A 14,653-nucleotide genomic window follows, 5' to 3' on the forward strand; every position below is an offset into this window, starting at 1 on the left:
GATCTGAAGAAATACATGGTGGTTTGCAAAACCACCTGGACTGTCCTGCTGCCTGAAGGTGACCCAACCCTCTTTTAGTCTGATGGAGTGGATAAGTCCAACATCCCAGCGGGCAAGGACCGTCTTGAGTTCATCTTCTCTGGCCTGTGCAGGGAGAACATCACTCAGTTCTTCCAATCTGACATGTTTCTGTGATGGTCTGGCTTGGTGCTCAAGGGTTTTGTGAAACTGCTCAGCCTTAGCACCCCTGGGACTGAATGAATATTGTCAGAGATGTGTTATGTCATAGTCCTATGTCTAGAAAATAGCCTCCCTACTCACTGGCCCATTTCCTCACACCTGCTGTGGTGGTTAGGATGCTGGTTGAAAGTAAGAGAACTCTGGTGAGCTCATTAAAAAGAGAGGGGAGAAATCAGAGCATACCTCATGGTACATCAGATGGAGAGCAGCTGAACTTCAAGAGGGATGGAATCAGAAACTAGAAAGATCCTGAGATCTCTTTCTCGGGATTCCCTCTGCCTACATGTCTCTCCAAACATCTTTATACCTCTCTCCACACCTCTCTCTATATCTCTATTACTTACTTCTGAGCTCCCAGCTTTTCTTGTTTCTGAATGAATACCCGAGCCACAGCAAGCTCTCAAATTCCTGTTTTGTGTTCAGCCACATAGGAACAGCTGCCTTGGTGGTCCCAGTTCGAGGTTCCTCATCTGATGTCTGACAAGTTCAGTTCTGAGACTTGTCTCTTACCGATCAGCTGTAGGTAGGGCAGGGTCATGTACACGCATCGCTTCTGGAAGCCTGTCCCCACCGAATGAGAGAGAGGAGCTCCAGGTTGAGGGGTCAGATCCACAAGGCTCCAACAGACAGAGAGGCGTCTCTGCACAGTTGTGCTTGGGGAGACCTTACTCAGAATGTTAACAGGGCCATCCATGCATGGCACAGGAGGCCCCCTCTGGGATGTTCTGTTAGGCTCTGGCGGATAGCCGTCCTGTGGTCACAGGTTTCTCTGGTCAGACAACACTGTCGCTTCAGAGAGCTGTCCAGGCTGTGATTTCCATCCCCTGTCTTCTGAAGGTGGTGCTCCCCTTCTCTTTTCAGGAACTTCTCCTCCCTCACCCGTGCAGCCCCTCTGGCCCCTGAATCACCCAGCCCCACCCTCCCCTGGACAGAGGAGCCAAGGTTTGGGCCAAGCCAGTCCAATCAGAGCATCTCAGCCAGGCCTTAGTGATTGATCAGTGAAGGGCACGCAACCCTGGGGGGCAGTCTCCTTGGAACTTTCTATGCCAGCAGAGAGCAAAGACTGCCTTTTGTCAGTGGGGTGGCTGAGCTGACAGAGGGGAGCCCATCTAAGGAAAGATACCAGAAGACTCAAGAAGAGTGTGGTGGAGAGGCGGACCGGAGTCCTGAAGCTGCTTAGTCTCTGCATCAAGCCAGGTCTCAAGCCAGAGACAGTGTCGGATTTCCCAATCGGGAGATCCCATAAATTCTGCCTCTTTTGCTTAAGTTACATCGAGTTAGTTTTCTATCACTTACAATCTAATGGACTGGTTTGTTTGCCTAAACCCAGACTCCAGGCTCTGAGGATCTTCACAGGCCCTATTTAATAATTTCATTAGTAGTTGTTTATTTTATCTGTAAAGATCAGCCACAGAGCCCCAGAACGTCACCCTTCATCACCCTTCAAAGTAGCCGCACATCTGGTGCTGGGATTAGTAACATTTGGTGCGGCATCATGAATGAATTCACAGGTTTAGTGATGCTATCTTGCTATTTGTTTTCTCTTAGGTGAATCATTTAGGGCCAAGATCATGAAATAATTTTTAGAAAGACAATTGCCTAACTTGAGGGGAAAGTGCACTAAATTTTTTTCACTCTTTTTGTTGTTGTGGTTTTTTTTTTCATTCTAATGTCAAGTATTCCTAAAATGTAAATACAGAACCATAGGTGGAACAAGGGATAGTTACATCCACACAGAAATGTTGTGCTGACAGGAGCATGAATTAGCCATACCCCCAGATCACTTAAGTTAGTAGATCTGATCCCTATCCTTTGTTTGCCTTACTCACCTTCCTGACAAGGAGTGGTGATATGAACCAACTGTTACACAGATTCCTAAAATCTCCTTAGCCCAGAGGTCCCCAACCTTTTTGGCACCAGGGACCAGTTTCACGGAAGACTGTTTTTCCACAGACCAGGAAGGGAGGGGTAGTTCAGGATGATTCAAGTGCATTACATTTATTGCGCACTTTGTTATTGCTGTTTAGTTGCTAAGTCATGTCCGATTCTTTGCGACCTTACGGACTGTAGCCCGCCAGGCTCTTCTGTCCATGGGATTTCCCAGGCAAGAATACTGGAATGGGTTGTCATTTCTTTCTCCAGGGGATCTTCCCAGCCCAGGGAGCAAAAACTCATATCTCCTGCATTGGCAGGCAGCTTCTTTATTGCTGAGCCACCAGGGAAGCCCACTGTGCACCTTATTTCTAATCTCATGCTGCTGCTTATCCGACAGGAGGTACCAGTTGTGGCCCAAAGGTTAGGGACTCCTGCCTTAGCTTGCAAAAATAAAAACTGAGCTCAAGTGTGTGAAGGAAATTTGGAACATGCTTATAAGAAAATCTGGAAATTACTAAGAACATTTTTCAACATGTATATGCATCATGAAGGTTCAGACCTCTTCACCTTCTGTCATTAACAGTGTGAATTGCAGTCTCACAGGGAAGAACCTCATTTGGTCACGTTCTCATCAAACACCCTGAAACACCAGAAGGCAAGACTCTTACACTCCAGTAGTCAAATTTTGAGATTAATTTTTTTTTACATTAACTTAGTGCATGCATTGGAGAAGGAAATGGCAACCCACTCCAGTATTCTTGCCTGGAGAATCCCAGGGACGGGGGAGCCTGGTTGGCTGCCATCTATGGGGTCGCAGAGTCGGACACGACTGACGCGACTTAGCAGCAGCAGCAGCAGCAGTGGATACTAGATGAGAAAATTCAACAAGAAAATGAAGGCATATCTGTAACTGTCAGTGTTTATTTATTTATTGCATTAGTTTAAAGTTAGAGATTATAGATATAGTCATATAAATCTAGTATGTTATAACAGGGGCTGCCCTGGTGGCTCAGTGGTAAAGAATCTGCCTGCCAATGCAGCAGATGTGAATTTGAGCCCTAGGTCAGGAAGATCTCCTGGAGAAGGAAATGGCCACCCACTTCAGTATTCTCACCTGGAAAACCCATGGGCTGAGGAACTTGGTGGGCTATGGTCCATGGGGTCGCAAAAGAGTCGGACACAACTTAGAGATTAAACAAGAACAACAACTACAGTGTTATAACAGGCTTACCAAGAATTATAATTTAAATATAATGCATTCATTACATATTTAAGTAAATTTCACTTTGAAAAGAGAAACAGCATATTTCTAAAGTGTACTCAGAGGTAGAATTATTTTCTCATTGTATTATGTCAGGGGATGTGTGATATCAGTAAAAATTATCACTGCTGAAATTATCCTTGATTGCTTGGTTAAGATGATTTTTTCTCTATTTCTTTACTACAAAATCGCTATTTTCTTCTTTCTATATTCTATTCATTGGGATATGGCAAGTCCACCTCATACTTAGGGGGAAGTAAATGAATTTCCACTTCTTAGAAGGCAGGTGTCTCAACACATTAACTGGAATTCTTCCGGAAGGAATATTTTTTCCCTCTTCCCATTTATTTAATTTATTCAATATTTTATTAACATTGGTATGGGCTGATGGATGTTTATTTTGCTCTTTGAGGTATAATTCAATATTATATATTAATTTTTCTAAAAAACTTGTCCCATATATTAATTGTTCCAGTTCTGTAGTTTTCTAGGAAAATTTTTCCAGTCTTGGATATTGGGAGTCCTTTCATATTGATTTATGTGTCCTTTTAACGTAGGTGAGTTCATCTTCTGTTTTACCTGCCCCAGCCCTGTATTCAACCCTTTTTCTAAAGGGCTCTGGTTTCTTTTGAATGGATTATGGTGTTTGGAAACCACAATCTGGGCACTAAATGTGCTCATTGCTTTCAGGGTGTCAGTGCTTCTAGGTCTGCTCAGAAAACACAGCCAAGAAAGAAACAAATGAATAAATAAATATTCAATAAATTTCTGTTTAATAAGTAGATTATATATATAGCTAACTTTGTGTATAAGCATATCTATAGCATGTCTACTTTCCCTGGTAGCTCAGATGGTAAAGCGTCTGCCTACAATGCAGGAGACCTGGGTTTGATCCCTGGGTCAGGAAGATCCCCAGAGAAGGAAATGGCAACCCACTCCAGTATTCATGCCTAGAAAATCCCATGGCCTGAGGAGCCTGGTGGGCTACAGCTCATGGTCTTGCAAAGAGTTGGACATGACTGAGCGACTTCACTTTCACTTTCACATCCATAATTATTTCTGCATTTGTGTATCTGAGTATATAGTGAAATAGACATGAATTGTCACTGCACTGATATCTCTGACTATTACGTCGCCACAGAATACAGTGTAGCATTTCTAACCCCTTGCTTATACAGGCAAGGTCAGATAAGTTCATTGGTAGCACTGAGAGGCCCCGGAAGAGGGCTTGGGGACAAGCAGCTGATCCTTAACCTAACTGAGACCTTCTCCTGAGGCCAAAGGTAGGGTGTGTGGTTATAGCCTATAGAAGATTGCATGTTGTTTGTTGGGAGTATGTTTTGGCTCTGTTGCTGCCTGGACTTGGGTATTCTCAGAGGAAGGGGAAAGACCAGGGTGTGACCTCAGTCTGCAGAGTGGCCGGCATGGGATAAGGGTGTAGGGACAAGTCCTATGTCCAAGAAAATTTATGGCCAACTTTAAAGGAAAATGGGGGATAATGACTGTGGGGACTAATCTCTGCCATTTTTGACATCCTGCAGAGTTCTTTCCTATCCCAGGACCCTCATAACCAGGGCCAAGAAAATAGTCATAAGAATATTGGCATCCTCTTTGGGAATATTGGTTTCCCTTTAGGAAATGGGGATGATTTATGCATGCATGCATGTGTGCTGAGTTGCTTCAGTCATGTCCAACGTTCTGCGACCCTATGGACCATAGTCCACCAGGCTCCTCTGTCCGTGGGATTCTCCAAGCAAGAGTACTGGAGTGCGTTGCCATTTCCTCTTCCAGGGGATCTTTCCGACCCAGGGATCAAACCCAAGTTTCTTACCTTTCCTCCATTGGCAGGTGGGTTCTTTACTGCTAGCGCCACCTGGGAAGCCCATGGGATGATTTTAGTACATTGTTAATTTGCACTAAGTAACAGTATAACCGTGATTAATACTGTATATCCTGGTGAATCCTGTTGTTGACTTTTAATATGTACAAAATTGGGATAGTTATGGGCTGCTGCTGCTGCTAAGTTGCTTCAGTCGTGTCCGACTCTGTGCGACCCCATAGACGGCAGCACACCAGGCTCTGCCATCCCTAGGATTCTCCAGGCAACCCACTCCAATATTCTTGGCTGGAAAATCCCATGGACAGAGGAGCCTGGTGGGCTACCAGCATGGGGCAGCAAGAGTTGGACATGACTTAGCGACTGAACCACCACCACCATGATGCATTGATATTATTTTTTTTACTTTTATGCACTAACAGTATAATTGAAATTAATACTATAATTAGGAATGAAAAGATACTTGTAAATTTGGGGGATAAATATGTATTTCTATGAGTATTGTGAGGTGTAAAAGAGATAGATCCTTATTTTTTAGAGCAATGTTAGTAGCAAAAACTATTAACCATGGAGTATACAGTACAAATCCACATTTATTGAGCGTTCACTCGGTTTCAGGTTGTAACCTCAACTGAATTCCTTGCATTAAGTATGTAACCTTGTCAGTAATCCTGTAAAAGAAGTTCTGTGATTATCTGCATCTCATAGTTGAGGAGTCTAAAACAAAAAGCTATTGAAATGACTTGCACTGAGGGACTTCAGCCAGGAGTTCATACAACTGAGATTTTAACCCAAGCGCCTTGAGTCCATGCTCCATTTAGTTAGCCTCTATGTTTCTCACTGTGATTAGAGGGATAATTGCCATATAAGTCACTAGAATTATTTATCTGCATTCTGTCACTATTGCATCATTAAAGACAGGGGAACTGCAGGAAGGTCTTTTCCTAAACCCTTCCTTGTTCCCCATGTTCCCTTCTCCCACCTTTCCTGGTGGTCTCTGCACCTTCCTGCATCTTATCATGATGCTGGGGCAGGCCTGCTCTCGTGCCACTGGATTGTTACTTAGAAGTTGGGGGGAGGGGTCTGTTAAGAATGCAGGGTGCTTTGCTCTGGTGTTTCAACATTGGGTTCTCAGGGGTGAGAATTCACCCAGGTCAGGTGGTTGAGGTGACAGATCCTGGGTGTGGGCGCATTGGGACTGCACATTTTGTTATTTTGAGACATGGGTGGAGGTACACGAGTGGGATCTTGAGTTCCTAGACATGAGGGCTGCATGCATCTCTTTCCACTCAACTATTACTGCTTTATTCTAGAATTCAACCCTGTGAGAGCACATGGCCAGGGAAGCCCTACCAACTTGGCACCATGCATGTCTCCCTTAGAAAATGGAAGGTTCTCTGCCCTCCTCTGACTGAGAGAACATGCAGGGTGTCTGGAGTCTGGCAGGTCCTCGTTCAACACGAAAACCCATTCCCTTACTGCACACATATTCCCGAGTTCCATACCATCCTTTCTCTTTCCTCTGAAGATGATCAGATCTCCTGAGGGGAAATCCGAATTTGTCTACGCAAGTGATGAGGAAAAATACCATGGTTACATTCCTGAGAGGACTTTCCAGCAATAATACCTCCTTTAGGAGGAGCTCATACACTCTGAGTCCTTTGCCTTCTCTGACTGCCCCGGCATGGAACCCTCGACTTTGGCCAACAGACCAGAAAAACAGCCGTGGTGTCTCTGTAGTAACTTGGAACACTGTGCTCCCTCCTGGGACTGCTTATCCATGGTAGTTTGTTTTCCTGCTCAGGGCTTCTGGAGGCCCTCAGGGCTAGATTCACTTAAACCCCAGGGTGGACACACCATGCTCACCTTCCAAGTTTGACTTCTGTCTTCATGAGCAGTTTTGAGTAACAATAGATCAGAATCAAATAGATGTAGCATGAAATGCAGGAAAGAGTGTAGCTCAAATGCCTTCTTGATGTCTGCAGGACAGGTCTTTCTACCATGAATTACCCACCTGCTGTTCCTTCAACCCAGGACCTGGCACTCACTCTCTATGTGCCTTGCTGCCTCCCCCTCCTTCTTCCTTTTCTCCTCTCCTCTCTGTACTCTTGGCCTTTCCTCAATTCTTTGTTTTCATCTGTTTTTGTCCTTTCTTTTTATTCCATCAGCTCCTGATCTTCCCCTTTCTCTGTCACCTGCTTTACTTGCTACTGTTGCTCCACCTGCTGTCTTGTTTATTCTTTCCCTCTGCTCCCAGGACTCTGCCAGTCCTTCATCTTCTGCTCCGTCTTGTTTCTATTGTCTTCCTGGAACAGAACACAGAATTAAGATGTGGTAGAGACTTCCCTGGTGGTCCAGTGGCTAAGACTCTGCACTCCCAATGCAGGGGGCCCGGGTTCAGTCCCTAGTCAGGGAACTAGATCCTACATGCCACAACTAAGAGTTTGTGTGCTGCAACTAAGACCTGGTGCAGCCAAATAAATAAAACTAAATATTTTTTAAAAGATGTGGTAAACTTTGCTCTGCTTTCTGGACCCTCCAGAGAGCTTTCCATAAGGATGGTGGTCGCTGCTTACTCATACAGTCGGACAGGCAAGGTTTCTCCTGCCCTGTGTTCAGGGAGTACAATGTATGAAACCCAGCACCCATCTGAACTCTGTGAACAGTCAGTTCTGAAATAACTTGAATGAGACCCTCATAGATGCCATGCCAACCTCCTCAAATCTAATAACACTGAAGTGTGTATATTCTTTCTTGATCCGGATTTTTGTAATAGGAACACTTAGAGTTGTCGAATTTGATAGAACTGTGTCCTTAGGAAACGTACACACACACACACACACACACATGTTTCTCCATGGAGTTTGTTTTTAATTGAAGTAGAGTTGGTTTACAATATTGTGTTAGTTTCAGGTGTACAGTAAAGTGATTCAGTTACATATATATGTGTTTTCAGATTATTTTCCAGTATAGGTTAGTATAAGATATTGAATATAGACCCTGGAATTATAAAGCAAATTCTTGATGCTTATTTATTTTATGCATAATAGTGTGTATCTGTTAGTCCCATACTCCTAATTTATCTCTCCCTCTATTCCTTTTCCCCTTTGGTACTATACATTTGTTTTCTATGTCTATGAGTCTGTTTCTGTTTGTATATAGACTTATTTATATTATTTTTTAGATTCCATATATAACTGATATCATGATATTTGTCTTTGACTTACATGGGAGCAGGGAGCAGCGAGTGGCGGCTGTGTGGTGCTGGAGCGGCGAGTGGCCGAGAAGAGATACCCCACGTTCAAGGTAAGGAGCAGTCTCTGTGCTTTGCCGGAGCAACAGTGAAGAGATACCCCATGTCCAAGCTAAGAGAAACCCTAGTAAGACAGTAGGTGCTAAGAGAGGGCATCAGCGGGCAGACAGACTGAAACCGCAATCACAGAAAACTAACCAGTCTGATCACATGGACCATAGCCTTGTCTAACTCAATGAAACTAAGCTATGCTGTGTGGGGCCACCCAAGACGGACGGGTCATGGTGGAGAGTTCTGACAAAATATGGTCCACTGGAGAAGGGCATGGAAAACCACTTCAGCATTCTTGCCTTGAGAACCCCATGAACAGTATGAAAAGGAAAAAAGATAGGACACTGAAAGATGAACTCCCTAGGTCGGTAGATGCCCAATATGCTACTGGAGATCAGTGGAGAAATAACTCCAGAAAGAATGAAGAGACAGAGCCAAAGCGAAAACAACACCCAGTTGTGGATGTGACTGGTGATGGAAGTAAAGTCTGATGCTATAAAGAGCAATATTTCATAGGAACCGGGAATGTTAGGTCCATGAATCAAGGAAAATTGGAAGTGGTCAAACAGGAGATGGCAAGAGTGAACGTAAACATTCTAGGAGTCAGCGATTAAAATGGACTGGAATGGGTGAATTTAAATCAGATGACCATTATATCTACTACTGTGGGCAAGAATCCCTTAGAAGAAATGAAGTAGCTATCATAGTCAACAAAAGAGTCCAAAATGCAGTACTTGGATGTAGTCTCAAAAACGACAGAATGACCTCTGTTCATTTCCAAGGCAAACCATTCAATATCACGGTAATCCAAGTCTATGCCCTGACCAGTAACACTGAAGAAGCTGAAGTTGAACAGTTCTATTAAAACCTACAAGACCTTTTAGAACTAACACCCAAAAAAGATGTCCTTTTCATCATTGGGGCCTGGAATGCAAAAGTAAGAAGTCAAGAAACACCTGGAGTAGCAGGCAAATTTGGCCTTGGAGTATAGAATGAAGCAGGGCAAAGGCTAATAGAGTTTTGCCAAGAGAACACACTGGTCATAGCAAACACCCTCTTCCAACAACACAAGAGAAGACTCTGTACATGGACATTACCAGATGGCCAACACCAAAATCAGATTGATTATATTCTTTGCAGCCAAAGATGGAGAAGCTCTATACAGTCAGCAAAAACAAGGCTGGGAGCTGACTGTGGCTCAGATCATGAACTCCTTATTGCCAAATTCAGACTGAAATTAAAGAAACTAGGGAAAACCACTAGGTCATTCAGGTATGACCTAAATCAAGTCTCTAACGATTATACAGTGGAAGTGACAAATAGGTTTAAGGGACTAGATCTGATAGACAGAGTGCCTGAAGAACAATAGCTGGAGGTTTGTGACATTGTGCAGGCGACAGGGATCAAGGCCATCCCCAAGAAAAAGAAATGCAAAAAGGCAAAATGGCTGTCTGAGGAGGCCTTACAAATAGCTGGGAAAAGAAGAGAAAAAGCAAAGGAGAAAAGGAAAGATATTCCCATCTGAATGCAGAGTTCCAAAGAATAGCAAGGAGAGATAAGAAAGCCTTCCTCAGTGATCAGTGCAAAGAAATAGAGGAAAACAACAGAATGGGAAAGACTAGAGATCTCTTCAAGAAAATTAGAGATACCAAGGGAATATTTCATGCAAAGATGGGCTCTATAAAGGACAGAAATGGTATGGACCTAACAGAAGCAGAAGATATTAAGAAGAGGTGGCAAGAATACACAGAAGAACTGTACAAAAAAGATCTTCACGATCCAGATAACCATGATGGTGTGATCACTCACCTAGAGCCAGACATCCTGGAATGTGAAGTCAAGTGGGCCTTCGAAAGCATCACTACGAACAAAGCAGCTACTGCTGCTACTAAGTCACTTCAGTCGTGTCCGACTCTGTGCAACCCCATAGACGGCAGCCCACCAGGCTCCGCCGTCCCTAGGATTCTCCAGGCAAGAATACTGGAGTGGGTTGCCATTTCCTTCTCCAGTGCATGAAAGGGAAAAATGAAAGTGAAGTCGCTCAGTCATGTGCGACTCTTAGCGACCCCATGGACTGTAGCCTACCAGGCTCCTCCGTCCTGGGATTTTCCAGGCAAGAGTACTGGAGTGGGGTGCCATTGCCTTCTCCGTAGTGGAGGATTATACGGGAGAATGCCATTGAAGTATATAAATTATCATATGTGAAACGAATCGCCAGTCCAGGTTCAATGCATGATACAGGGTACTTGGGCACCGGGATGACCTGGAGGGATGGGATGGGGAGGGAGGTGGGAGGGGGGTTCTGGAAGGGGAAAACATGTACACCCATGGTGGATTCAGGACAATGTATGGCAAAACAAATACAATATTGTAAAGTTAAAAAATAGATAAATAAACTAATTTAAAAAAAAAAAAGAAAGAAAAGACCCTGATGCTGGGAAAGATTGAAGGCAGGAGGAGAAGGGGACGGCAGTGGATGAGATAGTTGAATGGCATCACCGACTCAATGGACATGAGTTTGGATAAATTCTGGAAGTTGGTGATGGACAGGAGGCCTGGCATGCTGCAGTCCATGGGGTTGCAAAGAGTCAGACACAACTGAGCGACTGAACTGACCTGAACTACTTCACTTAGTGTGATAATCTGTAGGTGCATCCACGTTGCTGCAAATGACAATATTTCACTCTTTTTACGGCTGAGTAATATTCCATTGTCTATATATGTACATGCCACATCTTCTTAAGCCAGTTGTCTGTTGACGTGCATTTGGATTATTTCCGTGTCTTTTATAAATAGTTCTAATAGTTTCCATGGCTGTTATAAATAGTGCTGCTATAAACATTGGGGTGCATGTATCTTTTTGAATTAGAGCTTTAACCTTTTCCAGATATATGTTCAAGAGTGGAATTTCTGGATCATAAGGTAGCTCTATTTTTAGATTTTTAAGGGACCTCCATGCTGTTCTCCATAGAGGCTGCATCAATTTATATTCCCACCAACAGTGTAGGAGGGTTCCTTTTTCTTCACACCCTCTCCAGCATTTATTATTTTTAGACTTTTTGATGATAAACCTTCTGTCTGGTATGAGGTGATATCTCATTTTGGTTTTGATTTGAATTTCTCTAATAATTAGCAATGTTGAACATCTTTTTCTGCACCTGTTGCCCATCTGTACTTCTTCTTTGGAGAAATATCTATTTAGGTCTTCTGCCCGTTTTATTTATTTTTTTTTTGAGTGGCTGTTTGTTTTTCTGATATTGAGTTATATGAGTTGTTTGTAAATTTTGGAAATTAAGCCCTTGTTTGTTGCATCATTTGTAAATATTTTCACCTTTAAAGGGTTGTCTTTTCATTTTGTTGATTGTTTCCCTTGCTGTGCAAAAGATTGTAAGTTGGAATAGGTTCCTTTTATTTCTTTTGTCTTAGGAGTTGAATCTAAGAAAATATTGCCACAATTTATGTCTGAGGGCTTCCCAGTTGGTGCTATTGGTAAAGAACCTGCCTGTCAGTGCAGGAGATGCGGAGGTTGTGGATTCAGTCCCTAGTTGGGAAGATCCCCTGGAGGAGGGCATGGCAACCCACTCCAGTATTCTTGCCTGGAAAACCCGTGGACAGAGAAACCTGGCTACAGTCCATGGGGTCAAAAATAGTCAGACACGAGTGAAGTGACTTAGCATGCATGCGTGTTTTGCCTATGTCCTCTTCTAGGAGGTTTTTGATGTTATAACATATATTTAGATATTTAAGTCATTTTGAGTTTATTTTTGTATATGGCATGAAGAATTGTTCTGACATAATTGATGTACACGAGGCTGTCCAGCTTTCTGAGTGCCACTTGCTAAAGATACTGTCTTTTTTTTGTTGTATATTCCTGCCTCTGCTGTAGATTAGTTGACCTTAGAGATATGGGTTTATTTCCAGGCTCTCTATTCTGTTCCATTGATCCATACTTCTGTTTTTGTGACAGTATCACATTGTTTTGATTATTATAGCTTTGTAATATTGTCTAAAGTCTGTAGAAGTTATGCCTCCAGCTTTGTTCATTTTCCTCAGAGTTGCTTTGGCAATTCTGAGTCTTTTGTGGTCCCATAAAAATTTGGGGATTATTTATTCTAGTTCCATGAAAAATGTCCTTTTGATAGGCATTGCATTAAATCTGTAGATTACTTTGAGTAGTATGGCCATTTTAACAATATTAATTCTTTCAGTCCAAGAGCATTAAGATTCCTTTCCATTTCTTTGAATTATATTCAGTTTCCTTTATCACTGTTTTATGATTTTTAGCATATATGTCATTTACTTCCTTGGTTAGGTTTATTCCTAGGTATTTTATTTTTTGATGTGACTTTAAATGGGACTCTTTTTTTAAAACTGTTTCTTTCTGATACTTCCCTGGTAGTGTAAAGAAATTCAACAGATTTCTGTATATTAATCTTGTATCCTGCTATCTTGCTGAATTCATTTATTCTAATAGTTTTTGTGTGGAGTCTTTAGGGTTTTCCATATATAGTATCATGTCATCTGCATATAGTGGGAGTTTTCCCTCTTCCCTTTCAATTTGGATACCTCTTATTTCTTTTTCTTGTCTGGTTGCTGTGGCTAGGATTTCCAATACTATGTTCAATAGAAGTGATGAGATGGAGCATCAGTCTCTTTTTCCAGAATTTAGCCTAAAGGCTCTCAGCTTTTCACTATTGTGTATTATGTTGGCTGTGGGTTTGTCACAAGTGGTTTTTATTATGCTGATATATGTTCTCTGTATACTCACTTCAGTGAGAGTTTTTATCATGAATGGATGTTGAGTTTTACCTAATACTTTTTTATGTATCTATTGAAATGATCATTTTTTTTCTGCATCTATTGAGATGATCGTGTGGTTTTTGTTTTTGTTGTTGTTGTTAATGTGGTGTATCACGTTGATTGATTTGCATATGTTGAACCAGGCTTGTGACCCTGGGATGAATCCAACTTTATCATGGCATGTGATCCTTCCTGTGTATTGCTGGATTCAGTTTGCTAATACTTTGTTGAAGATTTTTGCATCTAATTTCATCAAAGATATTGACCTGTAATCTTTTTTTTTTTTTTGGTAGTGTCTTTGTCTGGTTTTAATATCAGGGTGCTGGTGGCTTCATAGAATGACTTTGGGAGTGTTGCCTCCTATTCCATCTTTTGGAATAATTTGAGAAGGACAGGTATATTCTTCTTTGTGTGTTTGGTAGAATTCCACAGTGAAGCCATCTGGTCCTAGACTTGTATGCAGTGAGTTTTTCGTTTATCTATTACAGGTTCTATTTCCTTTCTAGCAATCAGAGAAAATAGAGAAGACCCAAATAAACAAAAGAAATGAAAGAGAAGCAATAATAAGTGATACCCCAGAAATATAAACTTCAAAAACAAACTTATGGTTACCAAAAGGAAAAGGTAGGGGGATCTGTTCAAATGATCAGTTTCTTCTTGACTCAGTTTTGGCAGACTGTGTTTCTACACGTTTGTCCATTTCTTCTAGGTTTTCCAGTTTGTTGGCATATAACCATTCATAGCATTTTATTATGATTACATTTTTAAATTTTATAGTAGAGTTTAGTTGATTTACAATGTAGTATCGGTTTCAGGTGTACAGCAAAGTGATTCATTATACATACGCATGTATCTATTCATGTCCAGATTCTTTTCCCATATAGGTAATTACAGAATATTGAGTAGAGTTCCCTGTGCTATACAGTAGGTCCTTGTTGATTATATATTTTATATATAGTAGTGTGTATATATTAATTCCAAACTCCTGATTTATCTCTCCCTGCTACCTTTTCCTTTTGGTAACCACAAATTTGTTTTGGAAGTTTGTATTTCTGGGGTATCACTTGTTATTGCTTCTTTTTCATTTCTTTTGTTTATTTGGGTCCTCTCTCTTTTATTCTCAGTGAGCCTGGCTAGAGGTTTGTTGATTTTCTTTATCCTTTCAAAAGAAGAAAACAGCTCTTGGTTTTATTTATCTTCCATGTTATTTTTCTGATCTCTATTTTATTTCCTGTATGATCTTCATTATTGCCTCTTTTTGCTGACTTGGATTTTGTTTTTCTAATTATTTTAGGTGGTAGATTAGGTTGTTGATTTCAGATTTTTCTTCTTGCAT

General features: G+C 41.8%; 1 long non-coding RNA gene across 1 annotated transcript in view; it reads left to right on the top strand.

The window, feature by feature from the left end:
- The first annotated feature begins 4,584 nt into the window (after positions 1–4,584).
- LOC145515853 (uncharacterized) overlaps positions 4,585–14,653 on the top strand; it is a 69,743-nt gene continuing 59,674 nt past the window's right edge. Inside the window, exons 1-2 of the long non-coding RNA XR_014061068.1 lie at positions 4,585–4,659; positions 8,451–8,519. This is a non-coding gene — a long non-coding RNA (uncharacterized LOC145515853). The remainder of the gene's footprint in view (positions 4,660–8,450; positions 8,520–14,653) is intronic.

This window comes from Giraffa tippelskirchi, chromosome 7 (genome assembly GCF_054371585.1).
Source record: "Giraffa tippelskirchi isolate mGirTip1 chromosome 7, T2T-mGirTip1v1.2.pri, whole genome shotgun sequence".
NCBI lineage: Eukaryota > Metazoa > Chordata > Mammalia > Artiodactyla > Giraffidae > Giraffa > Giraffa tippelskirchi.